The sequence below is a fragment of the Ornithorhynchus anatinus genome, unplaced genomic scaffold (assembly GCF_004115215.2).
Source record: "Ornithorhynchus anatinus isolate Pmale09 unplaced genomic scaffold, mOrnAna1.pri.v4 scaffold_394_arrow_ctg1, whole genome shotgun sequence".
NCBI classification, from domain to species: Eukaryota; Metazoa; Chordata; class Mammalia; order Monotremata; family Ornithorhynchidae; genus Ornithorhynchus; species Ornithorhynchus anatinus.
In genome coordinates, this window is record NW_024396799.1 from 7,246 (window position 1) to 22,046 (window position 14,801).

At 43.9% G+C, this 14,801-nt stretch overlaps 1 long non-coding RNA gene across 1 annotated transcript; it reads right to left on the bottom strand.

Annotated features, from left to right (window-relative positions):
• Window positions 1–5,442: 5,442 nt before the first annotated feature.
• Window positions 5,443–14,740, bottom strand: LOC120638202. Its single transcript, XR_005659726.1, has 2 exons — window positions 14,639–14,740; window positions 5,443–5,637 (listed from the first exon to the last, which is right to left on the bottom strand). It is a non-coding gene; the product is annotated as an uncharacterized LOC120638202 (long non-coding RNA).
• Window positions 14,741–14,801: the final 61 nt, after the last annotated feature.

The following is a 14,801-nucleotide window of genomic DNA, read 5'->3' on the forward strand; positions in this document are numbered from 1 at the left end:
GGGGAAACGGTTAAGTCAGGGAGAAAGGTCAGGCCGGCAGAAAAGGTCAGACCAGTAGAAAAAGTTTGCCTAGGGGAAAAGGTTTGGCGAGGGGAAAAGGTTAGGCCAGGGACAAAGTTCAGACCAGGAGAAGAGGTCAAGCCGGGAGGAAAGGTCAGACCAGGAAAATGGTTTGGCCAGGAGAAAAGGTCAGACCAGGAGAAAAGATTGGGCCAGGAGAAAAGGTTAGGCCAGGGAAAAAGTTAGGCGTGGCGAAAAGGTGAAGTGAGTTGGAAAAGTTAGGCCAGGGGCAAAGTTAGACGGGGGAAAGGTTAGGCAAAGAGAAAGTTTAGTCAAAAGGAAAACGTTAGGCTAGGAGAAAAGGCTTGGCTAGGGGAAAAGGTTAGGCCGGGGAAACAGTTTGGCTAGGGGAAAAGGTCAGGCCAGAAGAAAAGGTTTGGCTAGGAGAAAATGGGGATTAAGACTGTGAGCCACATGTGGGACAAATCCTAATAAGGTTGTATCTACCCCAGTGATTAGTACGGTTCCTAACACGTAGCAGGCAAATAACAAATACCTTAAAAAAACCATTAAGGATTGAGGTTAGAGCATTTGCCTTTTCCTTTAAGATATTCTAGGCTGCCATATGTTCCAGTTAAACTGGATTTTGGGGAAACATTGGGGGTAATTTTAAAAATATGTGTTAGAATTGTACCAAATAGACTTGTCATTCTACTTTGTCCCAAGTCCGGACAGTTCTTGCTCATTGTAAATTTTTGGACTTCCGCGTCTGGGCTAGAATAGGCTCAGTTTAGGTCCCAGTGCATTCTGGCACATATAGCCCAGACCCCCCAGAATGATGGAGGCTTTAACTCCACACTGTCCTTGTCTTTCTCTTCTGCTCTCATGGTAGAGAAGGGAGAGTGCGCACAAATTTGGGGTGGTTGTTGATGGTATTTGTTAAGCGCTGGGGTGATTTTCTGAGATCCTGGTTTTCTAGAAAGTTTTGCATTCGCCTATGGAGATGACTCATTTTAGAACATGATCTTAGTGATCCATAAAGGGACTTAATACTCACGAGAAAGAGACTTTCTTTGGCAGTAGATCTAGGAAATGCTTGGCACGTGAGTCAAGAGCAGACCTGAGGATGCTGTGGGATAGATAGTGAACACCGGGTGAAAGACTTAATGATTTAAGGCCCCATCTCCATTTGTGCTAGAGGGCTTGGGCCACAGTCCTCCATTTAATCTTTGCTCCTTTGGGTGGTGGACTTTGACACTACGTGGGTTGCAGGGGAGGGTGCATTCCATGCTATATGTGTTATTTGTATATAGGTGAAGTTGAGTTAGGTGAAGCGGGGGTAGTGGGTGGAGGAAAGACCTGGGCATTCTTTGCACCGGGCAGGGGAATCTGAAAAGAAGCTCCAGCAGGCCAGGAGTGGCCCCCAAACTAATTTTTACACCTCTGCCTTAGACCTGAAGCATCTTTATAGTTTGTATATGTTTCAGTTGGATTACTGAAGCAATGTGGCTTTGTGGAAAGAGCCCGGGCTTGGGAGTCAGAGGTCATGGGTTCTACTCCCTGCTCCACCGCTTGTCAGCTGTGTGACCTTAGGCAAGTCACTAAACCTCTCTTTACCTCAGTTACCTCATCTGTATAATGGGGATGAAGACTGTGAGCCCCATGTGGGACAATCTGATTACCTTGTATGTACCCCAGCGCTTAGAACAGTGCATGGCACATAGTAAACGCTTAACAAATACCAACATTATTATATTATTATTAGTAACAATCTCATGCTTGGATTAGAATTGTTTGGGGGGCAAAAATGAGGAAAAAGAGTCTTAGATAATCAGCAAAGGTATTAGTCACCAAATACCCGCTCGGACCTCAGTGCTAAAGGAATCCTCTTTATTCTTTCCTCAGGACTGTTCCTCACAGAATGTGGAGCCATTTCTGGAAAGTATCAACACAGGGCCTTTTTGTTGCCATTTTTTGGCCCGTTATTCCTCAGTTCGTTTGCAACTGTCTATTTTACTGGGCCCTGTACTTTAATCCAATTATTAACATTGATCTTGTGGTCAAAGAAGTACGACGACTGGAAACCCAAGTACTGTGATCGATGTTCTCTGAGCGAATAACCCAGCCTCCGTGAAGTTTAATTTTGAAGCTTACAAGAGGAGAAAAACAAAACAAAACCAACATATTTTCTATAGTGATAAAAGGTGCTGCTTTGTTGGAAAAAAGATTGCCCCATGTCAAGGAATATCATATTTTATTAAGATTTTGACATTGTGGCAGCAGGGCCCATAATCCCAAAGCCAACCTTTGCTCGTTCTTAATAATATTGTTCTCACCTCCTACCTACCTCACAGGAGTGTTGTGAGGATTAATAAGAATGTGTCAATGAGGAGTATTGGGATAATGATTGTGAAGTGCTTTTTGAGCTCCTTAGAAAAGAAAGCATTCCTTAGATAAAAGTCCCCCCTAGAAAGCAGCAATTGTGTTCTGAAAGAACTGCGTGTTAAGGAAAGATTGACTACCAAATGCACGCTCACTACCATTTCTTCCTATGCTGCATCTGTTTGGACCAACTTGTGGATTGCTTTATATCCAGATAGGTGCGTCTTGTGGGAGTAATTCTTTAAGAGCGTTCTGTCTAGATCTCGCTATGGAAACACAGATTGTAACAAAACTCCCTGTATTGGTACATTAGTAGTATCTGATGTTCCTAGGCTGTTAAGAATGATTAGAATGTATTGCATTGCTTGTCTTTTGGTAAGGGAGAAAGAATTGGGTATGCTGATTATGAAAAGTGAATTTGAAGGTTTGATAGACAGGACTTTTGCTTTTCAGTCCCTTCAACAAACGGCATTTAGGAAACTCTGGTTGAGAATTTTAGAAGTGCCAAAAACCCTGAAGCATCCACAGAAGGAAGTACAGAGTGAAAAATCCAATTTTGATCAAAGGGATTGTCTTGGTCAGGGGTTTGGTTGACATTCTGGAAAGACTTGGGAAAGAATGGTAAGTTGCTTTGTTAGGTAGACTCATTTTAAATTGTACTGGTTATGTTTCACCTCTAATCATAAATATTTGATTCCCTTTATAGAGAAAGGGGAATTGAGAAGGACACAAAGCATTTAATGCAAACTAATTTTATCCACCCACTCTTATGCTGTCTCAGTGCTTCCTTGGAATCTTTTTTGTTTTATTTAATGCCTGAAATAATTTCCAAGATTGTACTTTTGTTGGATACATTTTGTAAACTGACCTCACACTGTATGCTCTATTTTTACTGTGTTCTGATATATATGTCCAATAGCCGTGACTGTAAATATGAAATGGTTTGGATTATGGCTTTTCACATGAAAACACCGTGTTCCAAATGGACTGCCTGAGGCCAGGCCACACACAAATGAACTGGATCCAAAACGTGTTATTTTGACTTCATGAACCACTATGTAGCCATTTGTATCTTAGTGAGAATTTCATATTTTCATCTGAAGGTTTTTAAGAATTAATTTAGGCAAAATTAAAGCTTTTTTTCAGTTATCCCTTTCTACTTTGTGGAAGAAGTGAATCTGGAGGTGGAAAGAATTGAGGAATCACCTCTCACTCGTTGAACACTTTGGCAGAGATGCTGGTACTAAGTATACTTTGATTTCCAAATTCCTAAGAGCTGTTGGGAGCAGAGAACTCACACATATTCTAAAAAGGAAATTTATTTCTTTCCCTTATTCTTTTTCCGTGCTTTCTCCTTTCCTCCCGATTATCTGGGTAGCCTAAAGTCCTCGTTTCACTATGGTTCTTCCTAATCCCTCCCTCTAGGCCTACGCCACTTCAGCTGCCAGGCCCAGTTCATTTACTGGTGTATGTTTGTGGTTTTCTGTTCAACTCCATGACCCAAACACACAAATTCTCCCCTCTCCTCTCCTGGTGCTCACTACTCAGCCTTGCAGCTAAGCAGCATGATTGAGAAGCAGCGTGGCTCAGCAGAAAGAGCCCGGTCTTGGGAGTCAGAGGTCGTGGGTTCTAATCCCACCTCCGCCGCTTGTCAGCTGTGTGACTTTGGGCAAGTCACTTCACTTCTCTGTGCCTCAGTGGCCTCATCTGGAAAATGGGAATGAAGACTGAGCCCCATGAGGGACAACCTGATGACCTTGTATCCCCCCCAGAGCTTAGAACAGTGCTTTGCACATAGTAAGCGCTTAATAAATACCATCATCATCGTTTAGTGGCTAGAGCATGGACCTGGGAGAAAGACCTGGGTTCTAATCCCGGTTCTGCCATATGTCTGCTGCATGACCTTGGGCAAGTCACTTCACTTCTCTGGGCTTCAGTTCCCTCATCTGTAAAATGAGGGTTAAGAGTGTGAGCCCCATGTGGGACAAGGACTGTGTCCAACTTGATTAATTGTCCAACTTGATTAACTTGTATCAACCCCAGGGCTTAGAACAGTGCTTGGCATATAGTAAATATTTAACAAGTCCTGCCATTATTATTATCTAAGGTGATCTCTGATGATTCTCGTGTGTTCCGAGACACATGGTTGCCCATAATCCCCATCCTACACACACACACACACACACACACACACGTCAGAGCTTTTGCAAATCCCTCCCAGGTCACTGTGAACACTGGTGCAACATCTGAGGCTGCAGCAGAAAGCGAGGTGGAGGGGAGGCTGGGAATTCCAATAAAAATCGTGGATATTAAGGTGTCCGATGCCAAATCCACAGCAGACAGGGAACACACCGACTGAAAAGCAGACCGTCCAGATTAAAACATGGCCTTGCGTTCCTTGGGGAAGACCAACTAAATAAGCCGTCTTAATAATAATAATAATAATAATAATGATGGCATTTGTTAAGCGCTTACTATGTGCCAAGCACTGTTCTAAGCACTGGGGGGGATTCAAGGTAAGCAGGTTGTCCCACGTGGGGCTCACAGTCTTAATCCCCATTTTACAGATGAGGTAACTGAGGCACAGAGAAGTGAAGGGACTTGCCCAAAGTCACACAGCTGACAAATGTCGGAGCTGGGATTAGAACCCTTGTCCTCTAACTCCCAAGCCCATGCTGTTTCCACTGAGCCATGCTGCTTCTCAAAAAAATATGTTCCAAGCACTGTTTTAAGCGCTGGGGTAGTTACAAGGTACTCAGATTGTCCCTCGTGAGGCTCACAGTCTTAATCCCCATTTTACAGATGAGGTAACTGAGGCACAGAGAAGTTAACTGACTTGCCCAAGGTCACACAGCAGACAAGTGGCAGAGCCAGGATTAGAATTCACACCCTCTGACTCCCAAGTCCGTGCTCTTTCCACTGAGCCATGCTGCTTCAGTACCTGTATGGTGAGAAGCAATGTGGAAAAAGTTTCATTGTCACCTTCAGAAAATTGAGAAAAGTCTGACTCCCTCTTACCCGTGCTGAATAATTGAACCATTTTAATTAGTGAAAATTTTAATTTTTTTGCATTTTAATGGTTTTCTAAGAGGACACGTTTTTTGTTCTTGTCTGCCTTGCACAAGGGCTGGATCGTTCCACAGGAATTTTGTTGAAAGTATTTAAGTGATGGATTGAATCTAGCTTTGGCCCAACACTTGGCAGCTTCACTGTCACACTTGCATATCATTTTTTGGCATCTGTCTTTCAGCGAGTCTGGAAGAGGTTAGAAAAAGTAAGTTACTTTACAAGGATAGAAGCAAATGAATGTAGGAAGCAATAGCAAGGTTTAAAATCGATATAAAAATGAAACGGTATTTGGCTTTTATTCTTGATCACTGTTATATCATGTTTCATTAAGCTCCGCTGATTTAGGAGTCCAAATTTCAATATATTTTTAGAACTCTAGTTTTTCCCCAGATGCTTAAAGATATATCATCAAAGAGCATTACTAGGAACTATAGGTTACAAAGTAAATAGTAGTTGCATTCTCTGACCTTTGGGATTTTACAGTCCCAGAATTACAGAAGAAAATTATGCAAAAATGGTTAAATCTTTTTTTTTTGAGAGAATTAGACTTTGCAGAAGAAGTGGACCTCTCCAAAACCCAAACACCTATTGGCACAAACCACCCTTTACAAGAGTTACCCACATTCTTGGCTCCATTTGGTTCAAGATAGAAAAATAACCCATAGAATTCCATATTTATACAAGCCCTAAAGGTTCAAAGGTGATGCTATTAGCTGGGAGGTTCTATCCATGTGTGCCAGTGTGGCTGAAAAGATGGATGTGCAGTCAACCCACACTCCAGCATCTTTTTTGCAAGTAAGGAAAATCCCGATTGTCCCATCACAGTCTATCTAGGATAGGACGAGTGCCCGGCTGTTTAGATGAAGCAGAAGAGACAGATCTTGAAAATACTGTGGAAGAACTGACGGGGTTTTTTTTTTTTAAGGGTATTAAGCACATACCGTGTGCCAGGCACTGTACTAAGTGCTGGGGTAGATGCAGGCTAATCAAGTTGTTCACAGTCCATGTCTCACATGGGGATCACAGTCTCAATCCCCCATTTTTCAGATGAGGTAACCAAGGCACAGTGTACTTGCCCAAGCTCACACAGTAGACAAGTGGCGGAGCCAGGATTAGAATCCAGGTCCTTTGGAGTCCTAGGCCCAAGCTCTAGCCACGCTGATTCTCAAACAGTGACAAATGTGTTGGGAAAATTAGGTGGAAGAGGGTAAATCTTTATCATATCCCACTAGAGTCACCAGCTTCCTCATTGGCTTCCCTGCCTCTAGTCATTCCATACTGCTGTTTGGGTCTTTTTCCTCAAACACTCGGCACCCATTTCTGAATGACCTTCAGTGGCTTCCCATTTCTCTCCTTAGTAGTGGTAGTTATAGTGCACTGTACTAAATGCTGGAAGAAAATACACTGGGGGGAATTAGACATGGTACTATGCTCCTGATCACTGGTTTTTTAAGCACTCCATCATCCCTTTCTCTCCTTCCTGGACTTGCTGATTCCCTAGTATTCATTCATTCATTCAATAGTATTTATTGAGCGCTTACTATGTGCAGAACACTGTACTAAGCGCTTGGAATGTACAAATCGGCAACAGATAGAGGTACTACAACCCAGTTCACCTACTTCACTCCTCTAACCCCTGTTTAGGAACTGTACCTCGATCTTGTCAATCTCTCCAGTACACACGCTCCTTTCCGCTCAACCTAATCTACTAATCCACCCCTTCCTCTAACTCCCTCCTCCCTTCAAATCCTGTCAGACCGCAGCCTTCCCCATCTTCAAAGCTCTTCTGAAATCCTACCTCGTCTGGGAGACTTTTGCCTTTGAGTTTTTCTTCTCCACTGATGGTTTTCTCTCAAATATCACCCGAGCACTTTTGTACTACATCCACACTTAATCACCAGCACATCTGTACCTTATGATTTACATACTTAATATTTAAGTACATGCTCATCCAAATATCCACGTTTCCAGGCTCTTTGATCTCCTATCGGTAATTTAGTTTGTGTCTCTTTCACTAGGTTGTCAATTCCTCCTAGGCAAAGATTGTGTATTCTACCTCTGCTGTACTCTCCCAAGCTAAACTCAGTTTAGTTGTCAATAAATAAATAATAGAACCCAATAACCTGAAGTGAAAGTGCAGAGGATTTCTGAGGCTACATAGGAGGAGACATGATATCAGGGATCAGGAGGCTGTTTAGTAAATCTCCCTGTTAAAAAAACAAGTACAACCAGAAGACATTTCGAGCAAACACTTTTGCTCTTCTATCCAAGTCCATTTCAAGCAATTCTATAAATCTTCACAGGAAATCTTCTCAACTAAAATCTTAGTTAAGATTACGTCTGTGAGCCTTATGTGGGACACAGACTATATCCAACTGATTAACTTGTATCCAATTGATTAACAGTACCTGGTAGATTTGTAGTAAGTGCTTAGCAAACACCATAAAAAAATAGGCTACTTCTGAAATTAATTCCTAGGATTTTTTTTACCTGTATATGAATATGAATTAAAGGAAATTATTTTGCTTCCCTGATCCAAAGTACAGCTGAGGACATTAAAATAATTCAAGTCAATAAAATATTTTCACTTGAATTTGCCTTTTTCTATTATAGACTACAGCTCCTTTTTTAGCACTCATTAATGACAATATAATGTTGGTATTTGTTAAGCGCTTTCTATTTGCTGAGGACTGTTCTAAGCGATGGGGTAGATACAGGGTAATCAGATTGTCCCATGTGAGGCACATTTTTTAATCCCCATTTTTACAGATGAAGTAACTGAGGCACAGAGAAGTGAAGTGACTTGCCCAAGGTCACACAGCAGACAAGGGGCGGAGCCAGGATTATGAGCAAGTCACTTAACTTCTCTGTGCCTCAGTTACCTCATCTGTAAAATGGGGATTAAGACTGTGAGCCTCACGTGGGACAACCTGATTACCCTGTATCTACCCAAGCACTTAGAACAGTGCTCTACACATAGTAAGCACTTAAAAAATGCCAACATTATTATTAGAACCCACAACCTCTGACCCCCAAGCCTGAGCTCTTTCCACTAAGCCATGCTGCTTTAAGTCTGGCCTTAACTCCCCAGCTCTTGACATTTGCTGTTACTTTCTGCAAGGCTTCAATTAGACAAAATGACTCCAAATTTGAGATGTGGGATCTTGGTATGGAGCTTGATGTCCTATGATAGTTACCATGCTCTGTCTTTTTTGGTCCACCAAAAGTCATGCTGGCCTTTTCGTTAGTGGACTAGCAGTATCTTGGCTACTGTCTCAAAAGAATTTGAGCTAGTGCCAGTAACCTGTTGAGTTAGAAGAGTTTCCCAGTGGCTGCGAAGGATTTTTGGCCTCCAGCTTCTAAATATAATAATAATAATAATAATGATAATGTTGGTATTTGTTAAGCGCTTACTACGTGCAGAGCACTGTTCTAAGCGCTGGGGGAGATACAGGGAATGAGGTTGTCCCACGTGGGGCTCACAGTCTTCATCCCCATTTGACAGAGGAGGGAACGGAGGCCCAGAGAAGTGAAGTGACTTGCCCACAGTCACACGGCTGACAAGGGGCAGAGCCGGGATTTGAACCCATGACCTCTGACTCCCAAGCCCGGGCTTTTTCCACTGAGCCACGCTGCTTCTCTCAGCGTACCTTCAGGGATAGTAACACGCCATAGAACTGGACCTACCACATTGGCCTGTTTAACTCCAGTGAAGTGAAAAGTTTCAGACAGGTCTAGGCGATGCCGATTACATCCCGACTCTGCCGCTTGTCTGCGGTGTGAACTTGGGCAAGTCACTTAACTTCTCTGTGCCTCAGTTCCCTCATATGTAAAATGGGGATTAAGACGGTGAGCCCCAAGAGGGACATGGACTGTCCAATCTGAATCCCGACTCTGCCACTTGTCAGCTGTGTGACCTTGGGCAAGTCACTTAACTTCTCTGTGCCTCAGTTCCCTCATCTGGAAAATGGGGATGAAGACTGTGAGCCCTACGTGGGACAACCTGATTACCTTGTATCTACCCCAGCACTTCGAACGGTGCTTGGCACAAAGTAAGCACTTAACAAATACCAATATTATTATTATTAGCTTGTATCTACCCCAGCGCTTAGAACAGTACCTGGCATACAGTAAAGCGCCTAACAAATATCATTAAAAACATGCAATCCATCAATGGTAGTTGTGTGCTTTCTGTGTGCAGAGCACTATACTAAAATTGGGAAAATGCAACAGACTTGGTAAGCACGCTACGTGCCCACAAGGAGCTTACAGTCTAGAGGGAGAGACAGATATTAAAATAAATTGTTTATGTAAGAAAGTAATGTGGGGCTCAAGGTGAGGTGAATATTAAAGCGCTTCAAGGGAACCGATCCAAGGTCATACAAGCCATTAGTCTTCTCTCATTTGTCCGAATCCAGTCTGAATGGGAAAGAATAGCTTAGAGAGGACATGATGATGCCGGTAGATGCTGGTACCTCAGGCATGGGAGCATTTATCGAACTTGTAGGTGAAGCAGCATGGTTTAGTGGAAAGAGCACTGGCTTGGGAGTCAGAGGTCGTGGGTTCTAATCCCCATTCTGCCACTTATCAGCTGTGAGACTTTGGGCAAGTCACCCAGGGTTGGGAGTCAGAGGTCATGGGTTCTAATCCTGGCTCCACCGTTTGCCAGCTGTGTGACTTTGGGCAAGTCACTTAACTGCTCTGTGCCTCAGTTACCTCATCTGTAAAATGGGGATTAAGGCTGTGAGCCCCACGTAGGACAACCTGATTAGCTTGTATCTACCCCAGCGCTTAGAATAGTGCTTGGCACATCGTAAGTCCTTAAGAAATACCATTATTAGTATTATATTTGTCATCAACATCGATTAATGAGCCCAATTCTCCCCCAAAGTATCAGTGGGGCACTTGCAGAGAAGCGTTACCATTTTAAACCACCAGGGGGTAGTCCAGGACATTGCTCCATATATTGCAAATGATGTTGGTATTTGTTAAGCGCTTACTATGTGCCGAGCACTGTTCTAAGCGCTGGGGGAGATACAGGGTCATCAAGTTGTCCCTCGTGAGGCTCACAGTCTTCATCCCCATTTTACAGATGAGGCCACTGAGGCCCAGAGAAGTCGTGACTTGCCCACAGTCACATAGCAGACAAGTGGCAGAGCGGGGATTCGAACCCATGACCTCTGACTCCCAAGCCCGGGCTCTTTCCACTGAGCCACGCTCCTTCTCTAATAAACTGCTAATAACTCAACTAAACTGACCTGTGCTCAATGGTTCTTAAGAGTCTGAGAGAGGTAAACTCCCACCAAAGTTGCTAACTTACTACAGAGGATTGATTCACGGATGATGGTATTTAACAAGTGCTTGAGTAACTTTATTATCATCAAGTGCCGTCGAGTCGTTTCTGATATTATTTGCCGAAAAAGCATAAGATAGGCCTCTCATCAGAAGCAGCATGGCCTAGTGGAAAGTGCACAGGGCTGGGAGTCAGAGGACCTGGATTCTAATGCCGACTCCACCATTTAATAATAATAAACGTTGGTATTTGTTAAGCGCTTACTCTGTGCCGAGCACTGTTCTAAGCACTGGGGTAGATACAGGATAATCAGGTCGTCCCACATGAGGCTCACAGTCTTAATCTCCATTTTACAGATAAGATAACTGAGGCACTGAGAAGTTAAGTGACTTGCCCAAAGTCACACAGCTGACAGGTGGAGCCAGGATTAGAACCCATGACCTCTGCCGTGTGACCTTATGCAAGTCATTTAACTTCTCTGTGCCTCCGTTACCTCATCTGTAAAATGGGGATTAAGAATGTGGGTCCCATGTGGGACCCGGACTGTGTTCAACCTCGCTGTCTTCTATCTTCCCCAGTGCTTAGTACAGTGTCTGACACACAGTGGGGTTTCTAATTTGGGAAATGGTAGGAAAAATACATGGCATGAGCAGCATGTAGTGACAAAAATGCCTTCTGTTCAAGCCTACACAAAGCACAGAATTCCCTGAAAAGGTGTCAATCTGAGAGGGAAGAACAGAGAGAAATGGTACCCAGGAGGGCTAAAGGGACAAGACAGCAAAGCAAACATGGGGCAAGTATCCTCAAGCAATATGAGTAGGATTTATTGAGCACCCACTGGGTACAAATACTGTACTAAGTGCTTGGGAAAGTACAACACAGGGACGTGAAGTTTTCCCTGCCCACATGGAGATGATACTCTTAACAAAAGTCATCAGTTGTATTTATTGAGCACGTACTGTGTGCAAAGCAGCAGCATGGCTCAGTGGCAAGAGCCCGGGCTTGGGAGTCAGAGGTCATGGGTTCCAGTCCCGGGTCTGCCACTTGTCAGCTGTGTGACTGTGGGCAAGTCACTTAACTTCTCTGGGCCTCAGTTACCTCATCTGTAAAATGGGGATTAACTATAAGCCTCACATGGGACAACCTGATGACCCTGTATCTACCCCAGCGCTTAGAAGAGTGCTTTGCACATAGTAAGTGCTTAACAAATACCAACATTATCATTATTATTATTATTACTAAGGGCTGGGAGGACTCATCCTGTCCACAATGAGCTTTACAGTCTAGAGGGGGCAACAGATACTCATAAATAAAATTATGGATCCGAACATAAGTGCTGTGGGGCTGAGGGAGAAGTGAATAAAGGGTGCCAATCTTAGTGCAAGGGAGATGCAGAAGGGAGTGGGAGAAAAGGAAATGAGGACTTAGTTGGGTAAGGCTTCTTGGAGGAGACGTGTTTTTAATAAGCCATTGAAGGTGGGGAGAGTGAATGTCTGCCAGGTAAGAAGAGGGAGGGTGTTCCAGGCCAGAAGCAGGATGTGGGTGATAGGCTGGTGGAGTCCATTTCTTTTTTTTTTAGAAAAAAAATTTAGACAAGAGGCAGGGTGGTCAGTGAGGAGGTTGATTCAATAGTCAAAGTGGGGTACAATAAAAGCTTATACCAGGGTGGTAGCAATTTGGATAGAGAGGGGTGGATTCTACAGATGTTGTGGAGGTAGAACTGACAGGATTTGGTGACCAATCAATGTAGAGAGAGCACTATACTGAGCACTAGGAAAAGTACAACAGAGTTGGTAGACATGATCCCTGCCCATAATGGGGAGACATAAATTAGGGCTAGGGGAAATAGAGTATAAGAATAAGTACAGTGGGGTTGGGGTGAGTATCAAAGTGCTTGCAGGGTACACAGTCAAGTGCATAGTAGGTGCAGAAGGGAAATGAAGGGCGGAAGGGCAACCACTGGAGGTTTATTGAGGAATAGGGAAATATGGACTGAGTGGTTTTTAAGAAAAAAGATCCACGCAGCAGAGTATAATGTATGGACTAGAGTGGGGAGACACAGAAGGTAGGGAGGTCAGCAAGGAGGCTGATGCAGTGGTATAGGTAAGATATAAGTATTTGGATCAGCATAATAGCAGTTTACATAGAGAGGAAGAGGTTGATTTTGTGTAGAACCGACAAGATTCATGACATTGAGTTGAGGATAATGCCAAAGTTATGGGCTTGTGAGACAGGGAGGATGGTGGTGCTCTCTACAGTGATAGGAAAGTCAGGGGGAGGACAGGATTTGGATGGGTCATACTAAGTTGAGGTGCTGGCAGAACATCCCAGAAGAGATGTCCTGAAGGTAGGAGGGAATACAAGACTGCAGAGAAGGAGAGAGGTAAGAGCTGGAAAGGTAGATTTAGAAATCATCCATGTAGTTAAAGCTCTGGGAGCAGATGTGTTCTCCAAGGGAGTGTATGTAGATTCAGAATAGAAGGGAATCTAGAACTGAGCCTTGAGGTACCCCCACAGAGGGTGGGAGGCAGAGGAGAAGCCCATGAAAGACTGAGAAGGAATGGTTAGAGAGATGAGGAGAGCCAGGAGAACAGTATTGGTGAAGGCAAGGTTAGATGCTGTTTCCAGGAGATGGGGGCGAGGTCCCACAGAGCTAAAGGCAGCGCAAAAGTAGAGGGGGATTAGGATGGAGGAGAGGAAAGAAGGAGGTCTTTGGTGATCTTAAAGAGGAACGTATCCAATGAGTGGAGGGGGTGGAAACCAGATTGCTGGGGGTTGAGGAGAGAATTGGAGAGGGAATGGAGGCATTGAGTGTATGATGTGCCAAGCTTAAAACAGTGCTTAGCACATAGTAGCTTAACAAATTCCATAACTTGCTCAAGGAGTTTGGAGAGGAATGGTGAGGGAGAGGGGATGATAGCTGGGGGGGCCGGGGGTGACCGAAAGTCAAGGGAGGGTTTTTTTTTTAAGAATAGGGGATACATGGATGTGGTTGAAAGCAGTGGGGAAGAATCCATTGGAAAGTGAGCAGTTGAAGATGGAGGGTAGGGAGGGAAGAAGGGAGCAGTTGCTTTGATAAGATGGGAAGGGATGAGGTCAGTAGCGCAGGCAGAAGTGGGTGGAATTTGAGAGGAAGCAGGAGATCTCTTGAGTTGCTGCTGGAAAAGAGGGGAGAGTCGAGGGTGCTGGAGAAGAAGAGAAGATTTGGGGGAGACCACGCCTAATAGTTTTATTGATGAAGTGCGCGGGTAGGTCAGAGGAAAGAGATGGGGGATGTTGGGGATAAGGGATTTGAAGAGGGATTTAAAAGTCAGAAACAGCTGTTTTAGTGGGAGTCAGAAAGGGTAGAGAAATTCTGTTGCCATGCAGATGAGAGAGAATTAAAGCAGGCGAGGATGGAGATGATTTTTTGAATATCCACACTGAAGCGGAGAGATGAGTAGAGAATAACGCTAAGGTTATGGGCATGTGAAATAGGGTGGAAGGTAGTTTGTTTAAAGTGATAGGAAGATCATGGAAAGACAAGATTTGGGTAGGAAGTGAGTTCAGTTTTGGATATTTAATACCTGGTTACCAGGCTGCATTGCGACTAGTGACTAATACGCCTCTCCAGATTTACTCCATCTGATTTTGTTCAGTCCAAACAAACCCACTCCCCTCAGTACTTACGCTGATCCATGTAAATGACATATAATTTTCTTTTGCTTTCCTCTATTTTTATGCTCAATAACTCTTCTGATTGGGCATAAAGCATGTCTACTCTGTGTCTGGTTGTATTGTATGTCTCTCTTGTTTCCATGGGGAGAGGGCAGGGCCCACTTTCATGTTATTCCTCTATAACCCCCTTAGGACTACGTATAATATTCAGTTCAGACTGACCAATACTCTACTTACCACATTCTGCCTGCTTGTCTTTGCACACAAAGTTGTATGGATCCAATTTGGGGCTGCAGCCAGCGACCTCAGCTTTCCCGTAACAGCAGTCGTGACGGTGACAGCACCTTTGGATGATAAAGACATTAAGGAGGGTCCCAGAGTCGTAACTCCTACCACTTTA